Source organism: Bos grunniens, chromosome 10, assembly GCF_055505025.1.
Source record: "Bos grunniens cultivar Pamir isolate PY7600 chromosome 10, Bosgru_T2T1.0, whole genome shotgun sequence".
Taxonomy (NCBI): domain Eukaryota; kingdom Metazoa; phylum Chordata; class Mammalia; order Artiodactyla; family Bovidae; genus Bos; species Bos grunniens.
The window spans coordinates 11577256-11603822 of NC_141174.1; the positions used below are offsets into that span (position 1 = coordinate 11577256).

Here is a 26567-nt window from a genome sequence, read left to right on the forward strand (position 1 = left end):
AGCTGCCAGCCCACTCTTCCAAACTCGACTTTGTGATGGTGAGGCTGAGATTTTGTCAACCACATTTCAGCACTGCCACTTGGCTCCTGGCTAGGCTATACCACTAGAGACCACTAGATGGGCTTCCTGTTTATTTCCTATGACTGTGCTATACTTCTTCATCTTTACCGCATTATCTTCCCTTAATTCATTGGGAATTCATTTTGGAGTTTTTCCAACACTTGCAGAGTTGGATTAAGGCACCATCCCAGGGATATCAGCACTAGCTAGCACCTTCTCAGAAGTCTGAATTTCATCTCCTCCAGGCTTTAAAAAACTTTAACTCCTCCCTTTGTTCTGCTAAGCCAAGGTGTGTAGCTGCCTCCTGCAACTGATACTTTCATGATACTTGAAAAAAAATTTTTTTGTTCGAGTATACTTGATTTACAGGATACTTCCCTGATACCAGATGTAGGCAAGTGTGTGTATTATCTGTGGCTGCTGTATAAGAGTCAAATATTTGCAATGGAGACCATATGACTGAAAATGTTTGCTCCCTGGCTCTTTGTACAGAAAGTTTAGTGAACTCTGCCACAGTGTTCTAGTCTTGTCTTTTTAAAGTTTACACTAAAATTTTAAAATAATTACATTAAGTTCTCTCTGTTCATATAATCAGTGTGGTTTCTAGATCATGCTTGGACCTTGACTGATACAAATATTGGTTCCACGTGTGGTCCTGGGAAATGGACACTCCAAATGGGGATTGGTTTGGTCATATTTTTTGCTTGAATCCAAGATTGAAATTAGGTACTAGCAACCCATGGTGCGCAGTTGACCTCAGTTAATCCAATCATTACCAGTGTTGATTGTGGTGAAGTGCCTACTGCTGCATATGCCTCAGAACCTGACCGTCATGACAGGAATGATGACTACAAGGACTTTGGCTGGGATAGATTTTCTGATGGTTTTGAAGTTCTTACAAAAAGAAAACGACAAATCCAGAGACTTGGAGAGCTTTATTATATCCCTAAAAATATCTTTTTAATAACCTGGACTATCATTGCTGAGAATCAAATACAAAATTTAATTGGGCAGAATGCACAATTACAACAAAAATTAAATTCATAGCTTTTGCTGAGTCATTGACGTACAAGTACAGAGTCTGACCAGGGAAGAAATGTGCCCCAATTAGCCTGGTGAAGTCTATGAATCCTTTCTCCAACTATAGCTTTTAGATACATGAGCTAAAATATATAGGATAAAAATGGAAACAAATTATATTGAAATACAGTAATCAAAATATTTTTAAAAATCCATGTAATTCTTTAAAATAAATGTTTTAAAGAACAATGTCTAACAGTGGGTCTTTGCTGCTAAGTTACTTCAGTCGTGTCTGACTCTGCGAGACCCCATAGAGAGCAGCCCACCAGGCTCCCCCGTCCCTGGGATTCTCTAGGCAAGAACACTGGAGTAGGTTGCCGTTTCCTTCTCCAATGCATGAAGGTGAAAAGTGAAAGTGAAGTTGCTCAGTCGAAATGCCACAATTTGAATACTTTTTTATGATATATCTGCATCACATTATAAAGTAGTGTGAAATATCTATGATTTCTATTGTTGCCAAAGTCACGGGCAATGATTAACACTACTGTGGGGTTGGGTTTTTTTTTTGCTCGTATTTTTTATCGAAGAAAATCTAAATTTCAGTTAGACGTTAATGAAAATAAAGAAGTGTTTTTTTCTTCTTCAAGTTTACTAATCTGGTTTTCATCTATGTACCTCAAGAATCCGTGATTTAGTGGTTTAGGTACCCTTGAGAAATCAGCAGTATATATATCCTTGAGTTTTGACATAATTATTCAAAATTAATTAGATGAGGATGAAGGCTGCATGGTTCATTTAATCTTCTTTTAACTCTTTCTACTTATGACACATCCTCCTATCATCCTAGGAGTCTCTTCCTCTAGGAGACTGGCTGAGAGAGTGTTCTCTCTGCATCTATATAGTGCCAGGACTTTTGCTATGGAATCACCTACTATACCATCGTGTTCAAGTACTTAAATGTGTTTTCCGCATCAGAGATTAGGATACTATTCTGCCTGTTTGCCTTTCCATATTCTCCCCGCTTGACTGTGAGGTTTCTGATGTTAGAGACCACATCTGACCACATCCAACACAGGGCCCATCACCTAATACAGTTGTCCCCAACGTTTTCGGCATCAGGGATCAGTTTTATGGAAGAAAATTTTTCCATGGACCGGGGGAAGGAGGGTATGGTTTGGTGGTGATTCAAGGGCATTGTATTTATTGCGCACTTTGTTTCTATTGTTATTGCATCAGCTCCACCTCAGATCGTCAGGCATTGGATCCCAGAGGCTGGGAACTACTGAGTGGCTGCTCAGACTACGTTTGTGAGCCAACAAGTGCATGAAATGGATGGATTCCAAGGTGAAAATAGTGTTCTTCCCTTGTTCAGGGCCAAAGGTCTTGACCAGGTATTTCGCATAAGCTTTGCCGTGAATGGAGAGAGAAGAGAATAGAAGTGAATGTGTCAGTATAAATCTGTCCACCGCTGGAAAAGCAACTCAGTGTTCAACTCTATCGATAGTGATGCACTAGACATGCCACCTCTGAGGAGGACACTATTTTGGTTTTTTTTTTTTTTTTCATTGCAAAGAGAATCGTGAGTCGTTTTACAGAATGGCATGTATGACATCAGTGTGCTGTGTACATCAGGGGAGACTGGATCTCCCCTTAGCTGTGGGGGTGAGAGATGAGTCTCGACTAAACCAATCCAGTCATGGTAATTCCCTTTGGCAGTGTTTAGTTTAGGCATGGGCGTGTGATGCAATTGTGGGCAAAGAAATGTCATGGCAAGGCTGCTGATGGGTGTCGAGGAAAAGATAAAAAGCTATGCATGAAAGGCCACATTCCTGTATCTCTCTCTTTGGCTGTGGTTATATGAGGGGGTGATGCTAGAGCTCATGAAAAGTGTGTGAGAGAGGGGAGCAGGTGGCATAACGAAGTGGCAGTGTGACGGATGGAAGGACAGTGGATGACTGGTGATGTCGTTGAGATGCTCTGTGAACCAACTGCTGCACTTGTTATATCGCAGGAGTCTTTACTAGGCCATTTTTTAATGGATTTTTTTGTTATTTGCATCCTAAAGGGTCTTAACTGCTTCACCTTCTTAAGGGAAGGACAGCTTTCCTAATGGTCATACACGGGTGTGACAGGGATTCCAGTCTGCCTGACACCTCAGTGCAGGAGAGTCACAGAAGTCTGTATTATATGCAGGAGTTCTTTAACAGCTCCAAAGTTCTAGTTAAACAGTGGATAGGGTGCCAGCCATTTCTGAAATTCATCAAATGAGAACATTTCAAGCTAGATGAGAAGCATTTGTGGGTGAACTAACCCCAAACACCCTTCTGAAACCCCAGTATGCTATGGCAAGGCGTTCCTGTGCAGCCTGTCAGGTGTTGCCGTGTTATGAAACTGGCTTTGACACTTGGATGTCTACCACTTGGTGAGTGGTTAGTTATGAAATGCTATTGGTTATACAGATTATACTTCTGGAATAAAGCCTGGACTTCTGGGATCTTTTTAGTGGCTGGTTTATTTGTATTTCCAAGGCCATTTTCCCAATAAGCCAACACAATCAAATTACATGCAGCTTTGAAGACATTCTACCTTACAGTTTGACATTTTAATTAGGACTTTAAAGAGATAATAATCACTGCCCACAACTTCCCTAATGTTACCTAGAAATGGGCCAGTTAATTAGGATCCCAGAAAAACCCACCACATACATTTCATTTTAATTGTTTTTCCAAAACTCCCATCACCACATCTCTTGGCTTCAACTCAGACCAAATCAAACAAACAGCAGGGAAGAGTTCAATCTCTCTGGCCTTCCAAAAACTCTAAGGGTGCAAATAAGGAAGGCAGTCTATGTCCATCATCTGAAAATGTAGGTTACAGCCTGCCTAAGATATTTTTCTTTTCATTTCAAGATTGCTTTTGAAAGGAAAACCATGCCAGTGCATTTCATTAGGTCATTCTCTATGAAAGCCATTGACATCTGGTTCATCTGATCTCTTTGATTCCTGTATCTATACTTTATTTTTCTTTATCTCTTCTAGGGTAACATTATTAATGGGTGGTCCCACTAAGGAATTTTTTTTTTTTTAATGCTCGCTGATGGCCTTACATTTCTTCAAAGTGGATTTTACAAGGTGGAGGGAAAAATGAGTCTGTCTATTGTTGAGACACAAAGGGGCCCAGGGTGTGATAGCAATTCAAGAAATGAATTCTGGACTGTTGGGCGGATTATGTGTAATAGGATGCTCACTGCCTCACCAAGCCCTGCCCCTCCCTATCCCTGGGGTCAACATACAAGAATGGAAATGTGGTAAACGTCTGAGCTGTTTGACTAACGCTCTGATGTGTTTTGACACATTCAGGCGGGAGAGGTGGTTGTCACTTCCCAGAAGGGGTTTAAGAAGTGTAACAATATGCCCCTCTGTCACTCTGCCAGTCAGGTGCCTTTAGCCTCAGTTTTGGATCTGAGTACTTGTGCCCCAGTCTCCAGGTGAATGATCCGTTGCAACGTGTATCTCCGTTCCCAGGATCCAGAGGTTATAAAATTTCTTGTGTTCAACAGTCGAGTTCATTTGAAGGATATCCTCCACTTGCAACTTCATTGGTGACTACTATTTCAACATGCCGCTGAATGTGCTCACTGCACACTTGTTCATGGTGAGAGGCAATGAATCCAATGAGACGCAAACGTTAGCCACCACCCCTCCAACACGCACCTTCCAAGTCTGGCAAGACCTCTTGCAATGTGATCACATGTGTTTGTAACATTTGAAAACGTGAGATAATCTAACAACAGCTAGTTATAACCACTGTGTGCTTTCCTGACCAATTTTGTCTGAACAATTTTGTGGTTTCTTTTACAAAATAAGGACCACCCCCCCCCACCAGTTGTTTAACCTTTAAGACTAACAAACCTGGATCTACCCCTGCTCTTTATGTAAGTACTTTTTAAACTGGTTTACAACTTGATGGAAGTTTTGTCTGTAAAACACTTTGTTTTGATTTCGGTACGTGCCTTAGCATGCTCACCACCACCAAAGTTTTCGTTTCCATCCGTCACCGTACTGTTGATCCCATTACCCATTTTACTCTTCCCCGACTCTCTTCCCTTCTGGCAGCCACTATGTTCTCTGAATCTATCTGTTTCAGTTTTTGTTTGGCTTATTTGTTTGCTTTTAATTTAATATTGCACATATTAAAAACACATAAAATTGTAGGTTTCTTTTTAGTTTATTTGAATTATTTCACTTAATACCCTTCAAAATAGTATATAAAGAAATCATATAATTCAACAACAACAAAACAAGCCAATTAACAAATAGCAGAGGGGCTGAATAGACATTTTTCCAAAGAAAACCTACAGATGGCCAACAGGCACATGGGGAGATGTTTAACAGCATTAAGTATTAAGGAAATGCAAATCAAAACTGCAATGAGATATCACTTCATATCCATTAGAATGGTTATGATAAGCACTTTTAAAAAGTGTTATTGGGCTTTCCTGGTGGCTATGTCAGTAAAGAATCCACCTGCAATGTGGGAGACCTGGGTTCAATCTATGGGTTGGGAAGATCCCCTGGAGGAGGGCATGGCAACCCACTCCAGTATTTGCTTGGAGAATCCCCATGGACAGAGGAGCCTGGCAGGCTGCAGTCCATGGGATCGCAAAGAGTCAGACATGACAAGTGACTAAGCACACAGGTCCTTGATTAGAAGAATGTGATGTGTCCAGATAATCACAAGCTGGCTTTTAGAGGTAGCTCTGTGTGCAAAGGAATGTCCTTGAAGCAGACCAAGTTGGCACAGTAAGTCTTATTTTTCCTATCAACCATGATTCCCTGAGATTTCTCCAAACTTGAGACAGTTCTCTGATCTTGAGAGTTTAAATCAGATAAGATATGTGTGATTCTCACTGGGTAACAAACAAGGATGCACCGTATAGCAAATGCACCTTGCTCAATTTATGCAGCAGCCTAGATGGCAGCAGGCAGGGGGGAGTTTGGGGGAGAATGGATGCATGTATATGTATGGCTGATCATCTGAAACGATCACATTGTTAGTTGGCTAAACCTCAATACAAAATAAAATGTTTACAGTCAAGAAGAGATATCTGTGATTCTTAGGACAGTGAATGTGCATCGTAAGCCCTCAGTGAATGCTAGCTATAATAATCACGGTTATATTAATTTCCTCCAAATTGTGTAGCCTGTTTGTATCTTTTTCTACTACTTCCTTCATCTGGGAAAAGAGATAATACTTATTTTACAGGGATGTTTTGGGGAAAAAGTATGTAAAGCACTTGTCACAGTGGGCTACGCACCCAATGAATGGACATGATTATTGTAATGATGTGCCGATGTATCATGGGCTTCCCTGGTGGCTCAGTTTACTGGTGAAGAACCCACTTACCAATGCAGGAGACATGGGTTTGATCTCTGAGTCAGGAAGATCCCCCCAGATAAGGGAATGGCAATCTGCTCCAGTATTCTTGCCTGAGGAATTCCATGGACCAAGGGACCTGGTGGGATACAGTCTATGGGTTGCAAAAGAGTCAGACTTAGCAACTAAACAACACCAACAAACCGATGTATCATATACAATCATATATATATGGTATGAAACGGAGAGAAATGAAATGATAATAATTCTGGCATACTTAGGAATCCTGATGAGTTAACTCATAAGCTCACTTACACGGTTTCACAACACTTGGATTAGAATTCTAAAGCTAACTAATGGGCTCTTAAGACCTATTAGAATTTCATTAGAAATGTTATCAGATTGAAATCTGAATTCATTTGCATAATCTAATCTTGTACTGGATTTCTGCACAAATAAAAGTAATAATTGGTTAAAGATTAGTGAGAAATAAGATATTAGCAAATATATTCCTCAAATCTCATTTGAATTTCATTCCAATTGTATTCACAACCAGGGATTTGAATTATTGATTTCTATCTTGCCTGGAAATTTTAAGAAAAGTAACTATAGCATTCCCTTAATTTTCTTGAATGAACTATATGTTAATGTTTTGTTTTTATACTAAATATATAGGTTCTATCTTCTTTGTTTAAGTGGGGCCAAAATTCATAAAATATTCTCCTGAACTTCAAGATGTCTATAGTTTTAAGGGTGTTAGACCAAGTTGGGCATATGCATATTTGCACTGTCGTACATAAGCAAAATGAATATTGTGCTACATAAAAGTGTATACATCCTTTTTAAAAATAAATATTATCAAATGGAAAATATATGATGTTAGACTATGAATTTCTTAAGGGCAGTGTCTAACAGAATGCCTGAACACAGGTAAAAGTTCAATATACATTACTTTAATGACTAAATGAATAAATTCAGTTCAGTTCAGTCACTCAGTCTTTGCGACCCTGTGGACTGCAGCACACCAGGCTTCCCTGTACATCACCAACCCCTGGAGCTTACTCAAACTCATTTCCATCAAGTCTATGGTGCCATCCAACCATCTCGTCCTCTGTCGTCACCTTCTCCTCCTGCCTTCAATCTTTCCCAGCATCAGGGTCTTTTCCAGTGAGTTGGTTCTTCACATCAGGTGGCCAACGTGTTGGAATTTCAGCTTCAACCTTAGTCCTTCCAATGAATATTCAAGATTGATTTCTTTTTGGATGGACTGGTTGGCTCTCCTTGCAGCCCAAGGGAGTCACAAGAGTCTTCTGTAACACCACAGTTCAAAAAAATCAATTCTTCGGTGCTCAGCTTTCTTTATAGTCCAACTCTCACATCCATACATGACTACTGGAAAAACCATAACTTTGACTAGATGAACCTTCGTTAACAAAGTAATGTCTCTGCTTTTCAATGTGCTGTCTAGGTTGTTCATTGTTTTTCTTCCAAGGAGCAAGTGTTTATTGATTTTGTCACCATCTGCAGTGATTTTGGAGCCCAAGAAAATAAAGTCTGTCACTGTTTCCATTGTTCCCCCATCTATTTGCCATGAAGTGATGGGACCGGATGCCATGATCTTAGTTTTCTGAATGTTGAGTTTTAAGCCTGCTTTTTCTCTCTCCTCTTTCACTTCCATCAAGAGGCCCTTCAGTTCCTCTTCACTTTCTGCAGGTGGTGTTGTCTACATATCTAAGGTTATTGCTATTTTTCCTGGCAATCTTGATTCCAGCTTGTGCTTCATCCAGCCTGGCATTTCACATGATGTACTATGCATATAAGTTAAATAAGCAGGATGACAATATACGTCTTGACAGGAGTCTTGACGTGCTCCTTTCTTGATTTGGAACCAGTCTGTTGTTCCATGTTCGGTTCTAACTGTTGTTTCTTGACCTGCGTATAGATTTCTCAGGAGGCAGGTAAGGTGGTCTGGTATTCTCTCTCTAAGAATTCATCTCGTTAAGAATTTCCCACAGTTTGTTGTGATCCACACAGTCAAAGGCTTTGGTGTAATCAATAAAGCAGAAGTAGATGTTTTTCTGGAACTCTCTTGCTTTTTCTATGATCCAATGGATGTTGGCAATTTGATCTTTGGTTCCTCTGCCTTTTCTAAAACCAGCTTGAACATCTGGAAGTTCATGATTCATGTACTGTTGAAGCCTGGCTTGGAGAATTTTGAGCATACTTTACTAGTGTGTGAAAGTGAAAAGTGAAAGTGAAGTCGTTCAGTCGTGTCCGACTCTTTGCGACCCCATAGACTGTAGCCTACCAGGCTCCTCCTTCCATGGGATTCTCCAGGCAAATTGTGCAGTATTTTGAGCATTCTTTGACATTGCCTTCCTTTGGGATTGGAATGAAAATTGACCTTTTCCAGTCCTGTGACCACTGCTGAGTTTTCCAAATTTGCTGGCATATTGAGTGCAGCACATTCACAGCATCATCTTTTCGGATTTGAAATAGCTCAACTAGAATTCTATCACCTCCACTAGCTTTGTTTGTAGCGATGCTTCCTAAGGCCCACTTGACTTTGCATTCCAGGATGTCTGGCTCTAGGTGAGAGTGATCACACCATTGTGATTATCTGGGTCATGAAGATCTTTTTTATATAGTTCTTCTGTGTATTCTTGCCACCTCTTCTTAATAGCTTCTGCTTCTGTTAAGTCCATACGATTTCTGTCCTTTATTGAGGTCATGGTTGCATGAAATGTTCCCTTGGTATCTCCAATTTTCTTGAAGAGATCTCTAGTCTTTCCCAGCCTATTGCTTTCCTCTATTTCTTTGCATTGATCACTGAGGAAGGCTTTCTTATCTCACCTTTCTGTTCTTTGGAACTCTGCATTCAGATGGGTATATCTTTCCTTTTCTCCTTTGCTTTTCACTTTTCTTCTTTTCTCAGCTCTTTGTAAGGCCTCCTCAGACAACCATTTCCTCTTTTTGCCTTTCTTTTTCTTGGGGATGGTCTTGATCCCTGACTCCTGTACAATGTCACGAACCTCCGTCCGTAGTTCTTCAGGCAGTCTATCAGATCTAATCCCTGAATCTAATTTGTCACTTCCACTGTATAGTCGTAAGGGATTTGATTTAGGTCATACCTGAATTGAATGGAGTAGTTTGAATTTGGTAGGGAGAGTTCATGAAATATTCTGAAGAATGTGACTCTATGAGCTTCTCAGAAGAGAATCAGAGATTTGGGGACTCTATGAGATTCTCAGAAGAGAATCAGAGATCCAGAAAAGAAAGGAATTTAGTGACTGTGTAGGCCAAAAGTCTCATTTTACACTAGGGAGATAGAATCATTTATATAAACTAGTAGTGGAACCAGGAGATGGTATGGAGAGCAAAGTGAGATGTACATGAAAGTATTCCCGTATGTTGTATCTCAAAGTAAATCAGTAAATAATACTTAGATTCATGGAATAATATTAAGAAAATCAGTGCTATGTCATTTGCAAGACTTGGCTTCTTCTCAAATTATTTATCTATTTCTGGTTATTAATTTCTTTCAAACTAATTCCCAATGGTTGTCCATATAATTTTGTCATAGGGAAACTATTGCATTGTGCACTGTCTGAAAAAAAAATAGTACTCACAAGTGAGAGGTTTGGGATGTCTGTCTTTCAGAGGTTTCTATTGTAATGAGATTTGACATATACCCTGTGCATGGTGAAAATGCAAATTTAGAGGGTAGTGGAAAAAGGAAAGCAAGTTTATATAATTGACACAATTTGAAGCACAACAGTCCATGTGGCTTCAATTACTGTCAAACCCCTTTAGTTTGCTGTAGAAAGGAAGAGGGAACAAAATAGCACTGTCTCTGTGGTTGAAAAAGACCCCACCATTGGAATTTGAGTTCCTAGATGCTGTGTGTGTGTGTGTGTGTGTGAGAGAGAGAGAGAGAGAGAGAGAGAGACAGACAGACAGACAGTCAGACAGTCATAGTCTTAATTCATTGAATACCTGAATCCTCCTTTCTTTGAGGTTTTTAACTTCTTCAATCTCATGCAAAGCTACCTGCCTGGGGAGTCTAAGATAAAGATCATAGTAAAGCTGGCTTTGTATGAATTCAAATAACTGGTCTGCTTTTTTAAGTCCCAAAGGATATTTAGCCAGACCAAATTTATGAATTTCTATGAGCAACCGTCTGGACTGATGCATCTTAGAAGAGTTCTTCTCATCAGTAGCTGTCATGAGGTCTTTAATATCCAAACTGTAATTTCCATTCCAGCTTTGAAGACCACTGGTGAACAAGCTAAAGTGGAGCTTTGGTTGATGATCCATAGAGTAGGTTTAGCAGCCTAGACTAAAGATGGATTGTCTTAAGATGAGATGAACCTTTTGGAGTATACTTGCATGGGTACATGCATGCTTAGTCGCTCAGTCATGTTTGACTCCTTGCGACCCCATGGACTGTAGCCCACCAGGCTCCAATGTCCATGGGATTTCCAGGCAAGAATACCAGAGTGGGCTGCTGTGCCTTCCTCCAAGGAATCTTCCTGACCCAGGGATCGAACCTGAGTCTCCTGCATTGTAGGTGGATTCTTTACCCACTGAACCACCTGGGTTGTCTTAGCATATTCTTGGTAGTGAGTAAAAGACAGTAGGCAAAGTTAAAAATTCAGGTGCATCAGAATCCCACTGTTGGGCATACACCCAGAGAAAACATGATTTAGAAAGGCCCGTGCATGTGAACACTGTGGCACTATTTACAATAGCCAGGTCATGGAAGCTACTGAAACAGCTATCCACAGTTGAATGACTAAAGAAGATGATTGCATCCATGTAGGCTAAGTTGCTTCAGTCGTGTCTGACTCTTTGTGACCCTATGAACTGTAGTCCCTCAGGCTCCTCTGTCCATGGGCTTCTCCAGGCAAGGATACTGGAGTGGGTTGCCATGCCCTCCTCCATGGGATCTTCCTTACCCAGCAATCAAACCCGCATCTCTTGTACCTCCTGCATTGGCAGGTGAGCTCTTTACCACTAGTGCCACCTGGGGAGCCCAAACAAGATGTGGTGTGTGTGTGTGCGCGTGTGTGTGTGCATGTGTGTGTGTGCGTGTGTGTGTGTGTGCGTGTGCTTGTGTAATGGAATATTACTCAACTATATAAAGGAATGAAATTGGGTCATTTGTAGTGATGTAAATGGACCTAGAGTCTGTCATACAAAGTGAAGTAACTCAGAAAGAGGAAAACAAATATTGTCCATTAGTGTATAAACATGGAACCTAGAAAAATGGTAGAGATGAACCTATGTGCAGGGCAGGAATAGAAACACAGATGTAGTGAGCAAACACGTGGCACCGTGGAGCAAGGGGAAGGTGGGACAGATGGGGAGACTCGCACTGATATACACACACCGCCGCGTGTAAAGCTGCAGGGGGAAGATGCTGTGTAGCACAGGGCATCCAGCTCAGCGCCCTGTGATGCCTAGAGGGCCCGCCGGGAATGGGGGAGTGGGAGGGAGGTGCAAGAGGCAGGGAGCATACCTATACCACAGCTCATTCGCTTCAGTGTACAGCAGAAGCTAGCACAGCACTGTAAAGTAATTACGCTCCAATTTAAAAAATTAAGCGGGTTGCCATGGGAAAGAAAAACCATCCCATGAATCGTGCTGGGATGAGACCAGTAAGCACAGAAGAAGCGCTGTATCTACAGGTGGAAAATACTAAATGAATATTCTTGTACTTTTCTTTCTAGTGCTTTCAAAAGTTTTGGCAGAGACATGACTATATGCTGCTACCCTTGTGTAAAAAAAGGAGATACATTTAGGAGAAAAATCAGGACCCAGACTCAAAGAGCTGGAACTAGCTAAGCGAATGTTATTTTTTTCATTGAAATTATTCCTATAAACTGGAGTTAAATTGGTTTGATGGCTCCGAAGCTAACACTTCTGGGGGAACATTTTAGAGCATCTTTTGAAATGAGTATTTGTGGTAGACAAAGGAAGCTCACAATAATATCTGGGAAAAGAAAAATAAATTTCATTAGAATATTTCTAGTCTTTTCAAAATTAATCTTACACCACCTTCCATTATAGGGGAACACTGAATAAAGAAAATTGTTTCTCAAGCATCCAACTTTGTGTGCTAGTTTAAGACTTTTTGCCAAAACATCCATTTACTTTCCTAGCCTGGGGGAACTGAACTAACAAACGGATGTCACTTCTAAGCACACAAGTGTCTTTGGTGTATGCTGAATGAAAAAGTTTGAGGGAAAAAGAAACTTCCATTCACATAAAATTCTTTCTCATTAATATCCCAGAGCAAAGAGTTGCTTGTAAGTTTGGGGGAGGTGAGGAGGGTGGAGACGTATCACTAGCATTCAGCTTAGCTTGGACAAACCACATCAACGCTACACTTTGATTGTAACATTTTCATTCTTTCCCATGTTTTCAATCCCTTCAACTTTTGCTTCGACCAGTGACCTCCAATAAGGATCCCCCCAAGTGTATAGGATGATTGGGACGCCTGAACAATGGAGAAGTCTTCTGGGTTTCTTATCTGTATGTCATTTGCTTGTACTGGCCTAGCCATATGGCTATCAGAGGAAATTGTATTTTTCCAACCTCAGAGAATGTGTTTTATTAATTCCTTTGCAAATTCTTCTCACTCAGTGAACGATTCAGAAAGAAAATGCTCAGATTCAGGTGAAGGGAGTCATACCAAACACTTGCCAGACCACAAAAACTTCAGCTGCCTGGTCTTTAAGGCTGATTTCAGTCACTAAGGAATTTGGGGATGAAAACACTGTTTGTAGTGAACTTGCAGAAATTCTACAAGTGTCACAAGGACAGGGGTCAGGTCTGTCACCCATTCGGTTGAAGAACTATTTAACTGTCTACTTCAATGACCTTTTCATCTTTTTATCCCCATTGCTTAGATTGCTAGACTCCCTAATAATTTACAGGCTCCAGGGGTAGGGTTCTTTTCCTGGAGGCATTAAAGTTCTGCCCCGATCATCTGCTTGGGGGAAGATGGTTTGCTCTGTCTTGTTTTTCTCTTAAATGTGCTTTGGTCTTCATGCCCTAACTCAGTGGTTCTCACATGTGAGTATGCGTCAGAATCCCTGGCTTATTAGACTATGGATTATTATGCCCACTTCCTCTGCCTGCCTCCAAAACACACATCCACACCCAAACCCACCCCCACCCCCTCTCTCTGTGAGTTTGTGTTTCTAAATAGTTCCCGGGTGTTGCTGATGCTTCCAGTCCTGGTCCACATGTCAAGAACCATTGCTCTGACCAGCCATCAATTCCCATTCCTAGAACATTCCATCTTCTGTCCCTTGCAGACAAGCTGTTTCTCTTTTCTTTTTTCTCTTTTGCGACCACTACCCCCCATTCATTTTCAAACATGACACTAAATGTGTCGAACATACTTAAGCCTTACCACCTTCTAATATAATAGAATTCAGAGCAGTTTTGCTTTCACATTATTTACCTGGGCAGTATAGTGATGCAAGTAGTTACTTAACGATGGTTCGACATCTCCACTTATCACAACCACACTTTGGAATGATGCAAACTCAGATAAGGCTGAATCAAGTGGAATTCAGTGCTGGAGGAGGTGCTTATTTCTGTTTCACGATGGAGGTTCTTGCCCCACTGGTATTATTTTGCTCTTATTTGCTTGTTAACCCAGCCCCTGTCTATCACATGTCCCTGGATGCTTATTTTAGAAAACAGAAGAGTGTGTGTTTTTATACAATGACGGATTTATTGTTTTAAAGGTATTTTCAAGTCAGTTCTGCTTGTTCGGGAGATCTCAAAGTACATCGTCCGAGTTGGTCATCACCAAGAGGCAAAAAAGGTGTAAATACAGTCCATGCTGAGAGTAACATAAAGGCCAAGGGGGCAGTTTATTTTGTTGAATTCCACCAAAGGCAAGCAACACAGCAGCTTCAGACCTGTCCATATCGGCCTGGTGGCGGGCGACACGCTGGCACTTTGAGGATCCTGGCTCCATCCCCGCCGTGGGAAAAGCTTACATGTGATTAGAGCCACAATTAAAATGGGACTTGACAAAGTAATTGAGAGAGGCAGCCGCTTTTGCAATGTTCAGGACTAATTCAATGGATTTTCTTCCCTGTCTTCAGCAGCGTTCGGCAGCTTCTTTGGTGACCGGCTACACCGTTTGGCAGCGAGTTCAAGGGCTCATAACTGCACAGAGCAAGGAGCCTGCTGAACAGTGAGGTTCCAGTTTAGAAAGAGTGCTGCAAACAAAGGTAGGCTTTTATTTTGAGTAAGATCCTTTCATCTGCGCAAAATCGCATGCCTGATCACGTGCCACTCACCACTGCCACGCTCACAGTGCTGGGCATACATCCTCACGCTCTCATTCTTAAATCCTGGAGGGTGGGGGACTTGATGGCAGCATTTTGTCCCAAGTTTCCAATTTATTGAACTCTCTCTGTGTCCCTATTTCTCGCTTTGCTTCTCTTTACCACTTTCAGCTCCTGTCTTCTCCTTCTTTTTGGGTCCCTGTTTTATTAAGATGATTATTTTTGGTAGGTGGCTTGGAATGTAATATTTGGTGTTTTGTTTTCATGGGAGAAAACTGATGGTATTATAGGTTTCCCATGGACTACAGGGCATGCCTATCTCTGCCTCTCTCTGCCTGCCCGCCGGTCCTTAGGGAAAGTAGCTGCCTACAAAGCGTGGTCAAAGGTCTTCACTGCACTTGTGACGGTGCATAGTTGTCTATGTCTGAGTAATTGCTGGATTGCTCTCTGTCTTCCTCACTGAACACAGGCCACTGGAGGACGATGCCCACCTGTTTGGAGCTTGGTTGTGTCTCTAGTACCTTTCATGGTGACAGCAGACACACAATAGCATTTATTGTGGGGCAGGAAAGAATACAGTGTACCAGTTGAGTTATGGGAAGTGTACCAGTTGAGTTATGGGAAGTTCTTAGCTGGTCTTAACTACACTTTGGAAATGGCACTCCACTTTGGAAAGAATTGTGCAGAGAGTTCTTAGTCATGAGCCTGTGGTTTGGTTTGTTGGTTTAGTTTATTTTGAGACATTCAAGAGATGGTATGGTTGGGTGGAGATAGACAAACAATGTATCACAATAAGGATAAGTATTAATTATGATGAATTCTATGAACTTTCTATTTCAGCAACTAATTATTGGAATGTCCAGATTGCTGTAGCAATGTATTAAGTTTCTGAAAACTTGGGAAATACGGTCTATGCTAGTTTTTCTAGGGTTACCACAACAAAGTACTACAGACTGAGTGACCTAAACAACAGAAATTTATTATTTGGAGTCTAGAAATTCAAGATCAAGGTGTCCACATGGTTGATTCCTTCAAAGGGCCAGGAGGGAGAAATCTCTTCTACGCCTCTCTCCTAGCTTCTGTGGTTCCTGACAATCTTTGGCATTCCTTGGCTTGTAGAGGCATCACCCTGATCTCCAACTTCATGTTCATATGGTCTCCCCCCTGTTTACCTGCATCTTCTGATTAGGACACCAGTCAGATTGGACAGGAGCCCACCATATTCTGGGATGACCTCATGTGAACTAGTGATGTCTGTCACACCCCTACTTCTAAATAAGACCACTTTCTGAGATGCTGCAGGTTAGCACTTTAACATGTGAATTTTTCATGGACACAATGGACATGGTCTGGTAAGGTACAGCTACTGAACAGAAGATGCATCAGAATCTGCATCCAGATACTCCCTGCCACCTCCCTCCAGTGGTGGGGTTTTGACCTTTTTCCAGTGCAGGGTCAGGATAATCTTGGCTTGGCAATCCACTTCCATTTAACTAGTTGAACCTGTTTCAGAGAGCCAGCCAGCAGGTCAGTTGCCAGCTGGCACTCTCCCTGTGTCATCTCCAGTGGAAGCTAGGACAATGCCTGCGACAATATGAGAAAACTTCTGATGTCTGCAAAAAGGGCAAAACCCTTCTCCTCACTATCACTTCTGAAGCAGTCCCATCAGCTCCCCCGGTGCTGTGAGGATGGCAGGAGAAGCTTCTAGGGGGTTGTTGTGGGGGATGGCTACTGAGAACTAGGACATCAGTTGATGGACAGCATTGATCTGTTCTGACAGAAGAGCTCCTAGGCAAAAAAAAAAAAAAAAAAACTCAGACCTAGGATGATGAAATACACTGGAACCATTGGGCACAAATATTTTACTTCACCATAGTAAAGGGAGAAGGTAATGTTTGACTTCTGGCTGAATGTCCATGAGAAAGACCAATATTTAATCTTGTCTCTGGCTTTTTATCAAGAGAACATGTTACATCAGTTGTGGTAGCTTCCAGGTGCTTAAAAAAGGAACTGGCTGAGAGATGAGGGCTTCCCAAACTGTAAAATTCACAGCAAGGCAGTTGTCCCTGTTGATGCCGCCTGTACTCTAGGGTTCGGCCATCAGCGTGTAGTCATGGCTCTTGTTTTGGGATGAATGAGAGAGAGAGAGGCCGCTGAGCACAGTTGCAGCAACGGGCCAGCGCCGGGGCAGACGGTGTGCCCCACGGAGAGTTAGTGGCAGGGGTGCAGCTTGAATGTTTATCTCTTGACAGAGAGAATGTGGGCCAGAATGCTCTTTAATGAAAAATATCATTTCGTGAAGGCAGGAAAAAGGGCAGGGATAAAACTTAAACAGGAAACAAAAAAATGCAGATTGTGAATGACAAGCCTGACCAAGAGTTACAAAGTGTGGGTCTTACTTCTTGTCCTGCCGACCTCCATGTCTGGGTGTGCTCGGTCATGTCCGACTCTTGTGACTGCATGGACTACAGCTCGCCAGGCTCCTCTGTCCATGGGCTTCTCCAGGCAAGAATCCTGGAGTGGGTTGCCATTTCCTCCTCCAGGAATTGAACCCAAGTCTCTTGCGTCTCCTGCATTGGCAGTTGGGTTTTTTTTTTTTTTTTTTTTTTTTTACCACTGATTGCACCTATGTGATCCCCAAACCAGTTTTCCCAACATACTAGGCCTCATTTTTACTCCCCTGGTACTGGGAGTAATGGCATAGCTCATTTCTAAGGAAGTTTTAGAATAAAAATTCCATAATATCATCATTTTGAGCCAATCTAGAGTCTAGATTCCTTATATCTTCAGTTTGCTGGCTCTGTCTCCACAGTCTTCATGTTTTATGTATCTAGTTTAAAACTCCTGTCTAGCTGGTTTTTGTCCTTTTTGCTTAATATTTAAAAATTTTCTTTACTTCCATGGTTTTAGGGTATCAGTGCCACAAGTTATAGCCTAAAACGACTTTGTAAAAAGCAAATTTTGACCAAAATTTGAAAAATTATGTTGCTATATTTCTGAAGATAAATACTCTAAAGAGATAAGCTCAATGGCATAAAGCAAAATTGAACCCTCTCCCCACAAACAATAACAACAATAAAAATCAGTATCCTCTAATATGAGATCCCTGTGGTATAATAAGATCTTGCCTCCAGTTCTTTAAGATATAATTGATGATGATTAACCATGTGTGCATGCTAAGTCACTCAGCCATGTTCAACTCTTTGCGACCCCATGGACTGTAGCCCGCCAGGCTCCTCTGTTCATGGGCTTCTCCAGGCAAGAATACTGGAGGTGGGTGCCATGCCCTCTTCCAGGGGATCTTCCCTACCCAGGGATCAAATCTATGTCTCTTTACGTCTCCTGTTTTGGCAGGAGAGTTCTTTACCACTACAAGAAGCCCATGATTAGACCTAAGTATTGAAAAATAAGCATATAAGGAGAGAGGAAGCGCCTATGAAAGATGGGATTTAAGTCATATTCTGTGGATTTAGACCCACAGTATATGGATTTGATGGCATTTGAAAGCGCAGTAAGTGCATACTCAGTAAGTGTCTAGGTGTGTCAAGGCCGTTTTGGACTAGCAGTCAGTGTGGCAGGAATTGAGCTCAAGTGAGAACCTAGTTCTGTCTGAAGGCTCTCATAAAGTTCTGGTAAGCAACACCCATAATGCTCTTGTGTTGTGCACCTTCATGGTGCTGAGTTAATTTTATTGGGATGGTGGGAAGCTGTGTTGGATGGTGGATAGGCTTCTCCAAGGGTAGTGGTTGTTTTAAAATACTATTTCCATTTCGCACAGCTGTGTGGCTATGGGGCAGTTATTTAATATTCCAAAGTTTCAGTTCACTTACCTGTAACCTGTGGTGGGCTACCCTGGTGGCTCAGTGGTAAAGAATCCGCCTGCAGTGCAGGAGACACAGGTTTGATCCCTGGGTCAGGAAGATCCCCTGACGAAGGAAATGGCAACGCACTCCAGTATTCTGGCCTGGAAAATCCCATGGACAGTGGAGCCTGGTGAGCTATATAGTCCATGGGGTTGCAAAGAGTCGGACATGACTGAGCGTCTAAAAAACAACCCCCACCTGTGATGGATCTCAGTACTTATTTCTGTTTTCTTTTGCATGTGAGGATTAAGTGAGATTAATAAATGTAAAGTGCTCAGTAGAGGAAGTGCTTAATGGATATTAAGTAAGGACTATTATTACGCTTGTTACGATGTCCTTCCTTTTGGGGAAACTGACTTTATTATAACAATGGATTCAGAACCTAGTGACTTTCTGTCACTGTAGAGCACTTTCTTCTTTAATCTGTGACTGATCACAAAGTTCTAGGTATCCAGGGACTTAACATCATCCTAGAGATCCAAATCTGAAGGGAAAGCAAACATCCCCAGGCTAACGCATGGGTGTGGTGCCGCTGATGTCTTAGGAGCACCCAGTCCATTACAAGTCTGAACAATATGATCCTGGCTCTCGGCACAAAACACACAGCAAGGAAATGTCTGTTTTGTAAGAAGACAATTCAGGCTTGTTTTTCAGGGTCTTCCATAATCCAGCTGCTGCAGCAGCAGCAAGAATTATTGAAGATAGCACCTGAATATTGTAAGAAAACACAAATGAAAATGAGAAGGCAGTCTGCAACCGCAAGGTGAACCATTAGAAGCCTGGTAGGAAAAGAAGACAGATGTGGAATACATTGAATGATTATAAGCATAAGTCCCTACGCTGTGGAAAGATGGAAATGACTTTGAAAGGCCACCTCTCTTGAGTAAATGCTTCGCTCCTGCTTGACTATGTCTGATAACAGAATGCCCTGTGTCTTCTGAAGCACCCTTCCCTAGCCCTCTCTAGGGACTAGCTGGTATAACTTTGTACAGGCAATAGTGAGAAGGAAAAAACCCTGACACTTCCTTTACTCTAACCTTATTTTGAATCTGAACTCTCTTGTTTGGCATTTCTAAACTTCAGATGTAAAATAAGGACCATGTATAAATGGGCGTCATGATGGCACCTACTTCATGGGGTCTTGTAGGGACCTTGTGAGATAATACGTGTACCACGCATAGCACAGTATCTGGTGAATAACTAACACTCCGGGAACCATCTGAGTGTAGGAGTAATTTTACTTGATTATTGAGCAGGACTGCCTGGCTCCAACATTCTAATCTCAAACAATTGACTTTCTTTCTCTGTGTTTGTATTGCCTCCTCTGCAAATGAGGATTCTAGGAGCATTTAACATGACATTGTTGAGAAAACTGGATGAGTTGACGCAGGCAAAGCTCCTAGAAGAGGGCCGGGCACATGTAGGGGATTATTCAGTGTTAGTCATTATTGATAAAGCAGTTCTTGCGCCTTGTTTTTTCAGTCTTTTTGCTTCACGAGTATTTCCCACCAACAGCACTCCTGCGCCTTTTCTGGCTCTCTCTCTTCATGAGAACTCTTTTATTTACCTTTTTTGTTTTTATTTTTTACTTTTCAGCTTTTCAGCTTATATCGGCATATATTCAATTAACAATGTTGTGATAGTTTCAGGTGGACAGCAAAGGGACTCAGCCATGCATATGCATGTATCTGTTCTCCCCCAAACTCCCCTCGCATCCAGGCTTCTACATAACATTGAGCAGCGTTCCCTCTGCTGTATAGCAGGACCTTGTTGGTGATCCACTTTAAATATAGGCGTGTGTACCTGTTAGTTCCAAACTTGCTAACTGTTCCTTCCCCCGTCCTTCCCCACTGACCACCATAAATTCATCCTCTAAGTCTGTGAGTCTGTTTCTGTTTTATAAATAAGTTCATTTGTACTATTTCTTTTTTAGATCCCGCATAAAAGGGGTGTCATACGCTCTTTCTCCTTCTCTGTCTTACTTCACTTAGTATGACAATCTCGAGATCCATCCACGTCTCTGCAAACGACCCAATTCCCCCTCCCCTTTTTATGGCTGAGTAATATTCCATTGTATATATGTGTCATATCTTATCTATTCATTCTTCTGTCAATGGACATTTAGGTTGCTTCCACATTGTAAACAGTGCTGCAGTGAAGATGCGGCTGCATGTATCCTTTTGGGCCATGTTTTTCTCCCAATGTATGCTCAGGAGTGGGCGTGCTGGATCACATGGTGACTCTGTTTAGTTTTTAGAGGAACCTTCATACTGTCCTCCATAATGGCTGCACCAATTTACATTCCCACCAGCAGGGTAAGGAGATCTCTTTCAGAGTAGGATCTAAATGAAGCCAAAGTAGTAGGTTTAAACTTTTAGGGGCCACCGAGGCTCACACCACTCCTGCCACCCCCCCCACCCCCAGAAATAAAAGTGGATGAGAATAAATCCATTTCTAGGGACAGCTGAAGGAATAAGCCACAGAGAAGGCCCGAGGGAATGGTAGGTCAAGAGTTGCAGCCTGGTACACAAAGAACTTGAAGTACTTTGAGACGCAGAGGCGCAGGAATGAGGATGAGACAATGTGGTTTGTTTGGGAGCCTGGCAACATGGCAGGTACTCGAATGGCTCTGAACGTGGAGAGCTGGCTTTGCCAAGTGCTGTGTGCCTTTCATAAGCATGAAATACACTTAGGTAACCCTCGGTACATACCCTTCTGAAGCCACAGCTTGTTCTTTACAAGTTTTTGGCAAAACACGGTTTTCACTGGTCACGCCCAACCTATTCTGTATTTACTCTGAGTGCATAGGACTAATGAGATAATCATACCCTGCAGCTTAACTGGTTGAAATCTGTAAATCTCCTAAAAGTGTAATTACCTAGTCATAATTTTTTTTTTCCAATATTGCATCCATCTCATTAGTACATATGTTTTTACTATTCATGTTATGGAAGAAATTGTCTTTTTGCCATTGAAGGAAGAGTTGGCAGGGGGAGACAAGGGTGTTGTGTTTGAGCTACTTGCTTTTATCTCCTTGATGAAATTAAAAAAAAAATGCATTCCCAAGTGTAAGAATTCTCTTAGCAGTTAGTTCGTTCCATTCAAGTCTTTTGCGTTTACAGCAAGGACGCTGCAGGGCAGCTGCACTGTGTGAGGTGGGGACACTGCAGGGCGAGGGCTTGGCCAAGGTTGATCTTGACTCTTACCGAGGAATGGTTCCTAGAGATTGTGGACCCATATGCCATCACAGGAACAGGAACCTTGCAGAGAACAAAATTAAGACTGATGCAGGCTCTGCAGACAACCCCGTGGCCCTTGGCCTGAAATATCTAAGGCTGGGCAACAACCACATCAGATTTATATGTTTATATACTAAGAATTGAGGTGACTAAAGATTAGAGCCGTTTTGTTCAGAATTGACTTAATCTAGTGGTTTTTCTAGGCAGAGATAACATGGGCACTAATGGAGCTTTCGTGACATTCCCAGTTTATTTAATTGGTTTTTTGATTCATGACACGTGGTCCAATTTCACAGCATATTAAGTGGTCCTATAAGTTTCTTTGAAGTTTCCCAAGTACCTTTTTTTGGCTGCTGCACATAAAATTGCTTGAAACTGTGGCCCTGAATGACTCTGTGGGATGGGGTTGGGCAGTGTTTACCTGTTTTGTATGTCTGTATCTACACGGGACCCCACACTCCTTCCCCTTAAGGTTGAGTAGAAAGAGCCCTATTAGAGAAGCAGCAGGTCAGGGGATTCTCCTTCTGTGGCTGCTACCAACCTATATGTTATGATGTGTGGGCCACTTAACTTCTCCTGGCCCCAGAACAGAGACATACAGACCTCACAAACTCTGGATGTTTCCTGAGCTGCATATAAACGGTAGCAAACTGTGGCCCAGTCTGGAGAGGATTGCTAGGGCTGTGGCTTGTTTGGCTAAGCAGTCGAGGGGGTTGAGAAACAAGGCAGTGCGGACAGGGAATTTCAAATGGGGTAAAGAGGCTTGGGCGAGGAGGCAGGATTTGTTCTTTGGGCCCTGAACGTCCTACCTTCCCCATTCTAAGGAGCAGGGCTAAGACAAGCGAAGCTGGCTTTATTTCTCCTACTTCTGCTCCATCTCAGTTCTTTCAGGAAAGAGGATGCAAGCCTTCTATCACTCCCTATATGATTCCCTCTTTTTTTTAAAAAAAAGGTATATTGGAGTCTAGTTGATAAACAATATTGTGTTAGTTTCAGGTATACAGCAAAGTGATTCAGTTATACATTATACATGCATCTATTCTTTCTCATGGAGGAGGAAATGGCAACCCACTCCAGTATCCTTGCTTGGAAAATCTCATGGACAAAGAAGCCTGGTGGGCTGCAGTCTAGGGGATCGCAAAGAGTGGGGCACGACTGAGCAACTCACGCTTACTTACTTATTCTTTCTCAAATTCTTTCCCCACTTACGTTATTACTGAGTAGTGAACAGAGCTCCCTGTACTACAGGGCAGGTCCTTGTTGGTTCTCTGTTTTAAATATAGCCGTCTGCACATGTCAACTGCAAACTCTCAATCCCTCTCCCCTCCCACCTTTCCCCTTAGTAACCAAAATTTCCTTCTCTAAGTCTGTGAGTCTGTTTGTGTTTTGTAGGCAAATTCATTTGCCTCATTTTTTTTTTAAGATTCTCTATGCAAGCAATGTCGTATTTATCTTTCTCTGTCTGATGATTCACTCTTAAGAGGTATCACGCTAAGGGATTTTTATGCTAAAGGACCAAATACATTTGGATCAAGTCTGACTCTATTTTTATTCATGCCGTGTCTTCATAAGTTTGACATGTTGATAAAAATTATAGTTTCCCAAACTCTATATGTTTGAAAAACCTTGAAGTCTCGGAAGCTAAATATCTGAATTATAACTTAAAATTTCACATTTTATTTGACTACTTGGGTCACAGATATAACCTTCTTATAGCCAGCCTTTATTCAGAGATGTGTTTGTAGGATATAACAAAACAGCTGCTTTAGAAAAATTTCCCCCATAAACTTTATATTCAAGTATCTTAATGCGATTTAGACTTTCTACCTTAATAGACTATAAGCCCTAAATGAAGTGTGCTGATCTCCATCAGTTGCAGACAGGAGGCATCTTTATTTTCAACTCCCTGAGTCCACCTCCATTCCTTTAAACCCTTTGTCTCACTATGTAGCCCTCTTTTTAAAGGACTTTAAACAACTGTAGAGCAGCTCTTTTCCATGTGCTGCAGACCGTGTGTAGTACTTGGGAAACTTGTCTGCATCCTTGCCTCTGCCATCACTGAAAGCACAGTTTGACTCAAAGTAGACCTCAAATCACACTGTAGGCAACTGTAGTTTCTTGCCTAGAGGTTCTTATGAGTATAGGTCTTGCATCAGACCCTGTAGCTCCCCAACTCTGAAGGGACACAGGCCATGCTGTCTAAGTGGTCCTCGTGAAATGTCTTTCGTTTGACTTGAAGTAAAGAGGAAGTACCATGTTCCACTGGCAGGGTAGGGGCATGTGGAGTGGGAAGATACTCCAAATACTAACAGATCCTCCAAAGCAGTTGTCTCTCTCTCCTTTCCCCTTTAACCACAATTCTTTTATTCTCTTGAGGAGGGGGTTGGGCTAAGATTGCAAATTTAGCTTTTGTTCCCTTTCTTTTGCAAGTACTGTAGAGGTGACCTGATACCTATACAGTGTCTGATGATTTGTGCATACTTGCTTTATGTATATAAATATCTATTATATTATTACATAATTGTTACATAGGTCTGCAGCTTCCTTAAAGGTAGATGCTTTGGTTATGCCCATTTCTATACCCTTTGCACCACCTGGCACTGGCCCTGTAGAGTAGATGCTCAGTATATGTGTGCCAGGTGAGTGAGTGAATGAGGGTGAGTCTCCTGGATCGCCTGTGTCATGAAGAACAACCAGTTTCTATTAAACCACACACTTTCAAGTTACCCTCCTGCATTCTGCTTCTCATGTAAGTACTGTTATTAAACTTCTAAACACTTAACAGAAGGCTGTTTTTTTGGCAGTAGATGAACTCCTTTTGTCTTCTGTCCCGTGAATATCCTAACCACTTTGTCACTTTGATCTAGGGGGCATTTCATCCTCAGAAATGCAAAGGAGTTGGCGGCCGCACAAAATGTGTCCTGTTTCCTATTGCTGTAAAAACCCACTGCTCTTGAGCCTTTGCCCGCCCCCTTTCATGATAATGTGTAAGCCACTAAATTGCAGTTACTGGCTGTGGCCATGGCCATCAACAATCGTGAATGCCATGTAGATGTGAGGCTTGCTCCACTAAAGACTCCACAATGGCTTTACTGTAACTGGGTTAACTAGAACTTGGCAAACGGCAATCCAAGGAGGGTGATACCAAGCCCCTCCCCCTTCCAGGATGCCGGGCCTGATCTTCTTGTATTTGTGCAACTGGCCCATCCAGAGACCCACTAAAGCCGGGAGGAGGGCCCCGGTGAGGGCGAATCTCTCTGGGTCAGGTTGTCCTTTTGCAGTTCCTTTCACACAGCTTCTCTTCCTGCAAGGCGAAGTGGGTGAGAGGATGGCTTGTTTTCTTTTGCTATTTGAAATACAGCATTGAGGGTCATGCTCTGAATAATTTGTGCTTGTTAGAAATGACTGTCGTCCTCTTGAAGCAATAACAAAGAACTACATTTAAATTAAATTCAGCCAAGCAAGAGCCTCTCCACAAAAATCAATGGAGCCAGGCATTTTTCAAAGAGTTATTTTGATTTTTTCTTTTGAATCAGTAATATGGTCGGGCATAAATCAGTAAAGACAGCCCAGAATCTAAAAAAGGGCTGGGCCATCGTTCAGAATGCTTTAAAAGTGTTTGGTAATATTTGGGATGGCACGGAAAGGGAAGATAAAATCTTAGACGCAATCATCTTTGTTATCATTTATTTTTGTACTTGGAAAACTTTGTTCTTCCCCAGTACCCCAGTTCAAAATTTCAAAGGTGGGTTTTTGAAAGAAACCTTTATTTATTTATTAAATCTGGAAGATTTCGAGAGACTGAAGCTGTATAAAATAGAATTTTCAGAAGTTAACTTACAGAAAGTTTCTGCTACACCCATGCACTGCTGTGGTCTTCTTACCAAATGGGGCATCAGTAGTGACCAGCAATTTGGTGGCCTCACATGCTGGGTATAGGACTTGTTCTGTCAATACACAGAAACATATCTATTCGGTTGGCCAAAAAGTTCATTCAGAGTTGCCCGAAAAGTTCATTCAGAGTTGCCCAAAAAGTTCATTCACATTGAAAACCTGAATGAACTTTTTGGCCAACCCAATATCATTTCAGTTCAGTTGCTTAGTCGGTTCTGACTCTTTGCGACCCCATGGACTGCAGCACGCCAGGCCTCCCTGTCCATCACCAACTCCCGGAGTTTACTCAAACTCATGTCCATTGAGTTGGTGATGCCATCCAACCATCTCATCCTCTGTTATCCCCTTCTCCTACCCTCAATCTTTCCCAGCATCAGGGTCTTTTCCAATAAGTCAGCTCTTTGTATCAGGTGGCCAAGGTATTGGAGTTTCAGCTTCCACATCAGTCCTTCCAATGAACACTCCGGACTGATTTCCTTTAGGATGGACTGGTTGGATCTCCTTGATGTGTTTTTCCATTATGGTTTATCCTATGATTTTTTTTAAACTGGAGGATGATTGCTTTACAATGTTGTTATTAGTTTCTGCTGTACAACAATGTAAATCAGCTATAAGTGTGTATATATATACACCCCATATGTATATTAACATATATCCCATATGTATATATATATATCCCATATGTGTATATATATGTCTCCCCTCCCTTGTGAGCCTTCCTTCTTCCCATCACCCGCATCCCAGCCCTGCGGGTCGTCACAGCGCATGGAGCTGAGCTCCCTGTGTTAGGCAGCAGCTTC

At 41.9% G+C, this 26567-nt stretch overlaps 1 long non-coding RNA gene across 6 annotated transcripts in view; it reads left to right on the plus strand.

The window, feature by feature from the left end:
- LOC147363918 (uncharacterized) overlaps positions 1-26567 on the plus strand; it is a 109589-nt gene that overhangs the window by 10908 nt on the left and 72114 nt on the right. For 4 of the 6 annotated variants that reach the window (XR_015133919.1, XR_015133918.1, XR_015133917.1 and 1 more), the window contains exon 2: positions 14586-14714. This is a non-coding gene — a long non-coding RNA (uncharacterized LOC147363918). Of the gene's footprint in view, positions 1-2316; positions 2425-4604; positions 4888-14585; positions 14715-26567 lie in introns of those variants that run through there. The other 2 variants (XR_015133920.1, XR_015133915.1) reach the window with 1 other exon arrangement.